Raw genomic sequence first — 9335 nt, 5'->3', positions numbered from 1 at the left:
TCTATGCAAAATTTATGGCAACAATTGTATCTGATGTACTGGCTGCCATTATTTGACTGTTTGCTATTGTAGCAAGTATTCTTTGTCCCCCCCTTTTTTTGATATATACCAAAAAGGTGGCAACAATTGTATCTGGTGCATTGGATGTTATTATAAAAACTTACTCAATTATTCATCTTTCTGTTATTGTAGCTAGTATTCTTTGTTTCTTCCTCTGATATAAACTAACACTACACCTGACATCGAGCACGGATAAAAATTTTTATTGATGTTGATGTAACAGAGAGTATTTTCCAACTAATGCTTTTTTGACAGGTAGATCCAGTCTGCAATAACAGATATCTTTTCCTTGGATTTTGTGTTCGTTTGTCACACATGTCTTAAATTGTAATAGGCTATTTTCCTTGTTTTGCCTCATCCTACGCACAGGAAAAACAGAGGCTCGCTGTCACTAACCCTTGTTGACCATATGATTTAACCTCCGCATACCCATGTGTTTGGGTTGCCAATCGGTGCAATGACGGTCAACTAAATATCCTTAACGGGTTAGATAAATGCATTTAAGAAAACTGGCACAATAATAAACATCCTTCATTTTGTTATATAACAGCTGCACTCGCTGCCCCTTTTCCATACGTAACCTACTACCATACCACACTGGATATGCCCAACCCCGTCTGATCTTGGAGGCAATACAGCGTTGGGCCTGGTCAGTACTTTAGTGGGAGACCACTTAGGAATACCAGGTGTTGTAGGTTACTGATGGAACTCAATTGCTGATTGCGCTGACTCCGCGGGAGGATGGGCATATGCTTGCCAGATACCAAATTACCACAGTAGTAATCCATCAATATGTTCGCAGACTTAGCTTTATGTGTGGCTTATAAAGTTTAGAGCCATTCATTCATTATTTGTTTCTTTTTTCTTTTTTCTTGCAATTCTAATTGGTGTACCCAGTTTTTTATATACATATACTATTAAAAGTTACGTTTTAATTATCTCAATGTTACATCACTACTCATACATATATCAATAATTTCAAGCTACTCTCCGGGAGTGAGTGCTCCCAACCAAGGTCACTTTTTTCTAGCTTTCTCTTCCTATCCCTAAATACGTTTGGACCTTTGGGAGGACCGCTGACAATCACCATTTTTTCTACCCATAGATATTTATCCTCACTGGCAGAAGGTGATTAATTTTAGACTACTGTCTAACCTGTCTGCTTTTCTCGGAGACAACATTTTATTTATTATTATTCATTATAATTCACTTAATCCTGTGCGGCATTCCCAACCCAATCCTTTTCGTGTGGAGGGTAATGCCAGATTTTGCTGATATTACCCTATAGAAAGTGAAACCTATGGGCTTCTTTCTGCATTTTGCTCTGAGAGTGATCCAATAGGATCAATCCCAGCACCCAGCTACCTCTCTACAGAATGCGCAGAGGTACTCCGCGGCCGAAACCCAGAAATACCGGCAAAGCTAAGGGCAGCTCTTATAGGACGAATGAGAGATTAGTCATTGTGCCTGTGTGGCAGCCACCCCTAAACTTGCTCCCAACGATGGATTCAGAAAGATGATGCCAGAACTTCACCGGAGTCTTTGCTATCTTCTATACACACGCCATCTTTCCGAAGACCTGGCCGAGAAGATGGTGCTGTCGACCACAGATGTTGGGGGGCCCACTGCATGTGGGGCCACACTGAACATGGCGCCCCAGCTCTTGAAGCACCTCTTCTCCAATCAAAAAAGAACTGCAAGTACAGTTTGCAGGGAGGACAAATAAATGAATTAGCAAATAAATGAGTATACTCAACAAGGTATTTTTGTGCCTTCGGATGACGTAAATATATGTACCATACAGATACAGCCATGTATAAGACAATAAGCTAAAGTCATCTGAAGGTGGACAAGGTACTAAGGGTAATGCAAATATTGTCAGACAGAATTGGAGTGATAAGGAAAGACCCGAAGATTACAGCACCTGCTCTGATGCGTATGGTCAGCAGCTGTAATGAAGACAGTGATCAATGAAAACACGACTTGGGAATGTGTTAGAAAGGAAAGTGCTGGCAGCCTCAGCGAGAGAGATCCTGCAAGATTAGACAAGACGTTTTGATTTGGAAATGTGATTTGTGCAAAGTAAAGCTAACACACGGGCGTGGGAATGAGAGGATTGTGGCGTCACAGACCGGCACTGACAAATAATGCATTAGATTAAGCGAAAGTATGAAGGCAAGGAATTTATTTTCTGACATGTGTATTCTGACATTTTATACTTATCCCAAATGAAATATTGCGATATATGGCTCAAGGGTTTCTTTTTCACCTTTAAATAAAGTAGAAAGGCGTACATCTTCCAAGCCAGTATTAATGAGGATGCTGCTTATCAAAAATGACATCACTGAGGTGTGAGGCATAGAGTGTCTCGTGACTCCGTGATACCATAGGTTCCAAGTGAAATAAAGGTCATTAACTTTGTCTATTTGGCATATACATTGCAAAACAATTTATTTTAGATTAAGGAGCCTCCCTGGATTGCCCTACACCATGTAAGGTCCAAACTGGACTTTACAGTCTTTGGAGACGTCTTCTAGGTTTGTAGGCAGGAAGTAACATATGATTATGTGCACTGAACGGAATTAGTAGAACTTCCTGTTACTTTATCACCAACTCCCTCATAGATGAAACCTGTAATTTCTTCCCAAAATTCTGCTTGGTTTAGCTTGATAGTATCCCAATGACAGAGCAACAATGTACTGTATAGCTCGACAGTCAAAAGGTCAACACCATATGGTCGACAGGTACAAGAGATCGACATGAAAATGGTCAATATGAAAATGGTGGACATGTTTTAAATGTTTTACACAAGTTTTTTGAACATCTGCTTGATTTACTATCCACGGGAACATCTATTGGGAACAGCAACCTGTGGCGAGCACAGTAAGCCACCAAGCCCGAAGCATGGCGTGCAAAGTGAGCACACGAGGGTGGGAGTTTCTACTGATGATGGTGAGATAGCAGCACAAATCCACTATCTGCCACAAAATAACCCAAAAAAATCATGTTTCAACCATTTGTGTGTCAACCATTTCCATATTGAACTTTTGAACCTGACAACATTTTCTACCTGTCGATCTTAACCACTGTCAACCATTTACTGTCGACATAATAACTGCCGATCTATTAATGTACACCAGTGGCGGAACTAGCGAGCGGTGGGCCGGGTGCGACAAAATTATTTGCCCCCCCCCCCCCCCCCTCATCCCATCCAAGTCCACCCCCTCACCCCTGGAGAGGATCTGATGAGGGGGACCTGCTCAGTGCCAGAGAAATGGATACCTAGCAACAGTGCCGTAACTAGACATTTTAGCACTGTGTGCAAGAAACGGCATCGGAGCCTCACCCCTGCATGCAAAACAGGGGCAGTGCGCGCCGTAGGCGTGCACAATAATACATAGGGGCGTGGCTTCGTGGGGAAGGGGTGTGGCCACAAAATAATACCAATTCATAAACGGTGCACAGTAGTCTCCATTATTCAAATTACGCCGCACAGTAGCACCACTACCCCAGGTAGAGACCCTTTTACACCTTTACAGCAGACAGCGGCAAACAGCGTCCTCTTTTTACACATTACGGCAGACAGCGTGCCCTTGTTACACATTACGGCAGACAGCGTGCCCTTGTTACACATTACGGCAGGCAGATTCGCCCTTTCTGTGGATGCTGGGGACTCCGTAAGGACCATGGGAATAGACGGTCTCCGCAGGAGACATGGGCACTTTAAGAAAGAATTTAGATTCTGGTGTGCTCTGGCTCCTCCCTGTATGTCCCTCCTCCAGACCTCAGTTTGAATCTGTGCCCGGACGAGCTGGGTGCTGTTCAGTGAGCTCTCCTGAGCTTGCTGTAAGAAAGTATTTTGTTAGGTTTTTTATTTTCAGGGAGCTCTGCTGGCAACAGACTCCCTGCATCGTGGGACTGAGGGGAGAGAAGCAGCCCTACTCTCTGCAGATAGGTCCTGCTTCTTAGGCTACTGGACACCATTAGCTCCAGAGGGATCGTACACAGGATCTCACCCTCGTCGTCCGATCCCAGAGCTGCGCCGCCATCCCCCTCGCAGAGCCGGAAGACAGAAGCCGGGTGAGTATGAGAAGCAAGAAGACTTCGAAATCGGCGGCAGAAGACTCCGTTCTTCACATGAGGTAACGCACAGCACTGCAGCTGTGCGCCATTGCTCCAAACACACCTCACATACTCCGGTCACTGTAAGGGTGCAGGGCGCAGGTGAGGGGGGGGGGCGCCCTGGGCAGCATATGGACCTCTTTGGCAAAAGTACACATATATACAGTTGGGCACTGTATATATGTATGAGCCCCCGCCAAGAAAATGTATATTTAAGCGGGACAGAAGCCCGCCGTCGAGGGGGCGGGGCTTCTTCCTCAGCACTCACCAGCGCCATGTTTTTTCTCCACAGCACCGCTGAGAGGAAGCTCCCTAGCCTCTCCCATGCAGATACACGGTAGAAGAGGGTAAAAAGAGAGGGGGGTGCACATAATTAGTAGAGATGTGCACTTGAAATTTTTCGGGTTTTGTGTTTTGGTTTTGGGTTCGGTTCCGCGGCCGTGTTTTGGGTTCGACCGCGTTTTGGCAAAACCTCACCGAATTTTTTTTGTCGGATTCGGGTGTGTTTTGGATTCGGGTGTTTTTTTCAAAAAACACTAAAAAACAGCTTAAATCATAGAATTTGGGGGTCATTTTGATCCCAAAGTATTATTAACCTCAAAAACCACAATTTCCACTCATTTTCAGTCTATTCTGAACACCTCACACCTCACAATATTATTTTTAGTCCTAAAATTTGCACCGAGGTCGCTGGATGACTAAGCTAAGCGACCCTAGTGGCCGACACAAACACCTGGCCCATCTAGGAGTGGAAATACAAAAGGGATTTTTCCCACGCACTCTGCTGGCTGTTAGTAAGAAGAACTATATACTATGTAATAATAGGAAATTTAGAGCTCTTCGTTACATATGTTTTGCAAAAGATATGATAAGCCTCCAGGCCACTTCACGGCTGCTCTATTGCTGGAGGTCCCTAACTAAGCATAGGTCCAAGGCTTGGACCCCACAAAGTCGGCTCAGGCCCGACCACCCCAGGGCAGCACACCATTGAAATACTAAAGTGTTAATATGTGTTAAGAAAGAAGCAGAAGCTATGGGTTAGAAAGTGCTACAAAAATAAGGGTGTTAATAAAATACTCAAAAGAGTAATATTAGTGAAAAAATAGGAGTGTTACATAAGTGCTAAATAAATAATATGGCATGCTACCCCAAGGTGGCCCAGCCCCACCAGACCCGGGGGGTACCACTCCCCAAACCCATACACAGCATAATAATAATAACATCCACTATGGGTCATACAATTGCTTAATATATGGCCACATGATAATGGCACATACAGAACATATCCAGATTGAGAGCTAGTTTACCTGGAGGCACCCCTGTATCCTCCAAATGGCACTACAGGACCCAGCATGCCCTCCTAATGCTGGCTCCATCTATGCCTCTCTGAACTGCAATAAATAGTGGAAAACTGCTCTAATCAAGCTGGTAACAATCCCCAGGTGCTGCGGGAGGGGGTTACTCTAGACAAGAAATACAAAAGGGATTTTTCCCACGCACTCTGCTGGCTGTTAGTAAGAAGAACTATATACTATGTAATAATAGGAAATTTAGAGCTCTTCGTTACATATGTTTTGCAAAAGATATGATAAGCCTCCAGGCCACTTCACGGCTGCTCTATTGCTGGAGGTCCCTAACTAAGCATAGGTCCAAGGCTTGGACCCCACAAAGTCGGCTCAGGCCCGACCACCCCAGGGCAGCACACCATTGAAATACTAAAGTGTTAATATGTGTTAAGAAAGAAGCAGAAGCTATGGGTTAGAAAGTGCTACAAAAATAAGGGTGTTAATAAAATACTCAAAAGAGTAATATTAGTGAAAAAATAGGAGTGTTACATAAGTGCTAAATAAATAATATGGCATGCTACCCCAAGGTGGCCCAGCCCCACCAGACCCGGGGGGTACCACTCCCCAAACCCATACACAGCCCCACCAGACCCGGGGGGTACCACTATGGGTCATACAATTGCTTAATATATGGCCACATGATAATGGCACATACAGAACATATCCAGATTGAGAGCTAGTTTACCTGGAGGCACCCCTGTATCCTCCAAATGGCACTACAGGACCCAGCATGCCCTCCTAATGAGTGTCACGCAGGATGGCCCTTCCAAAAAACACTCCCCAAACAGCACATGACGCAAAGAAAAAAAGAGGCGCAATGAGGTAGCTGTGTGAGTAAGATAAGCGACCCTAGTGGCCGACACAAACACCTGGCCCATCTAGGAGTGGCACTGCAGTGTCACGCAGGATGGCCCTTCAAAAAAATACTCCCCTAAACAGCACATGACGCAAAGAAAAATGAAAGAAAAAAGAGGTGCAAGATGGAATTGTCCTTGGGCCCTCCCACCCACCCTTATGTTGTATAAACAGGACAGGCACACTTTAACCAACCCATCATTTCAGTGACAGGGTCTGCCACACGACTGTGACTGAAATGACGGGTTGGTTTGGACCCCCACCAAAAAAGAAGCAATTAATCTCTCCTTGCACAAACTGGCTCTACAGAGGCAAGATGTCCACCTCATCATCATCCTCCGATATATCACCGTGTACATCCCCCTCCTCACAGATTATCAATTCGTCCCCACTGGAATCCACCATCTCAGCTCCCTGTGTACTTTGTGGAGGCAATTGCTGCTGGTCAATGTCTCCACGGAGGAATTGATTATAATTCATTTTAATGAACATCATCTTCTCCACATTTTCTGGAAGTAACCTCGTACGCCGATTGCTGACAAGGTGAGCGGCGGCACTAAACACTCTTTCGGAGTACACACTTGTGGGAGGGCAACTTAGGTAGAATAAAGCCAGTTTGTGCAAGGGCCTCCAAATTGCCTCTTTTTCCTGCCAGTATAAGTACGGACTGTCTGACGTGCCTACTTGGATGCGGTCACTCATATAATCCTCCACCATTCTTTCAATGGGGAGAGAATCATATGCAGTGCCAGTAGACGACATGTCCGTAATCGTTGGCAGGTCCTTCAGTCCGGACCAGATGTCAGCATCAGCAGTCGCTCCAGACTGCCCTGCATCACCGCCAGCGGGTGGGCTCGGAATTCTGATCCTTTTCCTCGCACCCCCAGTTGCGGGAGAATGTGAAGGAGGAGATGTTGACAGGTCGCGTTCCGCTTGACTTGACAATTTTCTCACCAGCAGGTCTTTGAACCCCAGCAGACTTGTGTGTGCCGGAAAGAGAGATCCAAGGTAGGTTTTAAATCTAGGATCGAGCAAGGTGGCCAAAATGTAGTGCTCTGATTTCAACAGATTGACCACCCGTGAATCCTTGTTAAGCGAATTAAGGGCTCCATCCACAAGTCCCACATGCCTAGCGGAATCGCTCTGTGTTAGCTCCTCCTTCAATGTCTCCAGCTTCTTCTGCAAAAGCCTGATGAGGGGAATGACCTGACTCAGGCTGGCAGTGTCTGAACTGACTTCACGTGTGGCAAGTTCAAAGGGCAGCAGAACCTTGCACAACGTTGAAATCATTCTCCACTGCGCTTGAGACAGGTGCATTCCACCTCCTATATCGTGCTCAATTGTATAGGCTTGAATGGCCTTTTGCTGCTCCTCCAACCTCTGAAGCATATATAGGGTTGAATTCCACCTCGTTACCACTTCTTGCTTCAGATGATGGCAGGGCAGGTTCAGGCGTTTTTGGTGGTGCTCCAGTCTTCTGTACGTGGTGCCTGTACGCCGAAAGTGTCCCGCAATTCTTCTGGCCACCGACAGCATCTCTTGCACGCCCCTCTCGTTTTTTAAATAATTCTGCACCACCAAATTCAAGGTATGTGCAAAACATGGGACGTGCTGGAATTTGCCCATATTTAATGCACACACAATATTGCTGGCGTTGTCCGATGCCACAAATCCACAGGAGAGTCCAATTGGGGTAAGCCATTCCGCGATGATCTTCCTCAGTTGCCGTAAGAGGTTTTCAGCTGTGTGCGTATTCTGGAAACCGGTGATACAAAGCGTAGCCTGCCTAGGAAAGAGTTGGCGTTTGCGAGACTCTGCTACTGGTGCCGCCGCTGCTGTTCTTGCGGTGGGAGTCCATACATCTACCCAGTGGGCTGTCACAGTCATATAGTCCTGACCCTGCCCTGCTCCACTTGTCCACATGTCCGTGGTTAAGTGGACATTGGGTACAACTGCATTTTTTAGGACACTGGTGAGTCTTTTTCTGACGTCCGTGTACATTCTCGGTATCGCCTGCCTAGAGAAGTGGAACCTAGATGGTATTTGGTAACGGGGGCACACTACCTCAAGAAATTGTCTAGTTCCCTGTGAACTAACGGCGGATACCGGACGCACGTCTAACACCAACATAGTTGTCAAGGCCTCAGTTATCCGCTTTGCAACAGGATGACTGCTGTGATATTTCATCTTCCTCGCAAAGGACTGTTGGACAGTCAATTGCTTGGTGGAAGTAGTAAAAGTGGGCTTACGACTTCCCCTCTGGGATGACCATCGACTCCCAGCAGCAACAACAGCAGCGCCAGCAGCAGTAGGCGTTACACGCAAGGATGCATCGGAGGAATCCCAGGCAGGAGAGGACTCGTCAGAATTGCCAGTGACATGGCCTGCAGGACTATTGGCATTCCTGGGGAAGGAGGAAATTGACACTGAGGGAGTTGGTGGGGTGGTTTGCGTGAGCTTGGTTACAAGAGGAAGGGATTTACTGGTCAGTGGACTGCTTCCGCTGTCGCCCAAAGTTTTTGAACTTGTCACTGACTTATGATGAATGCGCTGCAGGTGACGTATAAGGGAGGATGTTCCGAGGTGGTTAACGTCCTTACCCCTACTTATTACGGCTTGACAAAGGCAACACACGGCTTGACAAATGTTGTCCGCATTTCTGTTGAAATACTTCCACACCGAAGAGCTGATTTTTTTGGTATTTTCACCAGGCATGTCAATGGCCATATTCCTCCCACGGACAACAGGTGTCTCCCCGGGTGCCTGACTTAAACAAACCACCTCACCATCAGAATCCTCCTTGTCAATTTCCTCCCCAGCGCCAGCAACACCCATATCCTCCTCATCCTGGTGTACTTCAACACTGACATCTTCAATCTGACTATCAGGAACTGGACTGCGGGTGCTCCTTCCAGCACTTGCAGGGGGCGTGCAAATGGTGGAAGGCGCATG

At 46.2% G+C, this 9335-nt stretch overlaps 1 pseudogene; it reads left to right on the top strand.

Moving 5' to 3' along the window:
* The first annotated feature begins 639 nt into the window (after positions 1-639).
* On the top strand, positions 640-758 carry LOC134929874 (5S ribosomal RNA; annotated as a pseudogene).
* The last annotated feature ends 8577 nt before the right edge of the window (positions 759-9335 follow it).

The sequence above is a fragment of the Pseudophryne corroboree genome, chromosome 5, assembly GCF_028390025.1.
Source record: "Pseudophryne corroboree isolate aPseCor3 chromosome 5, aPseCor3.hap2, whole genome shotgun sequence".
Classification (NCBI taxonomy): domain Eukaryota; kingdom Metazoa; phylum Chordata; class Amphibia; order Anura; family Myobatrachidae; genus Pseudophryne; species Pseudophryne corroboree.
This window is presented reverse-complemented; position numbering and strand designations above follow the sequence as displayed.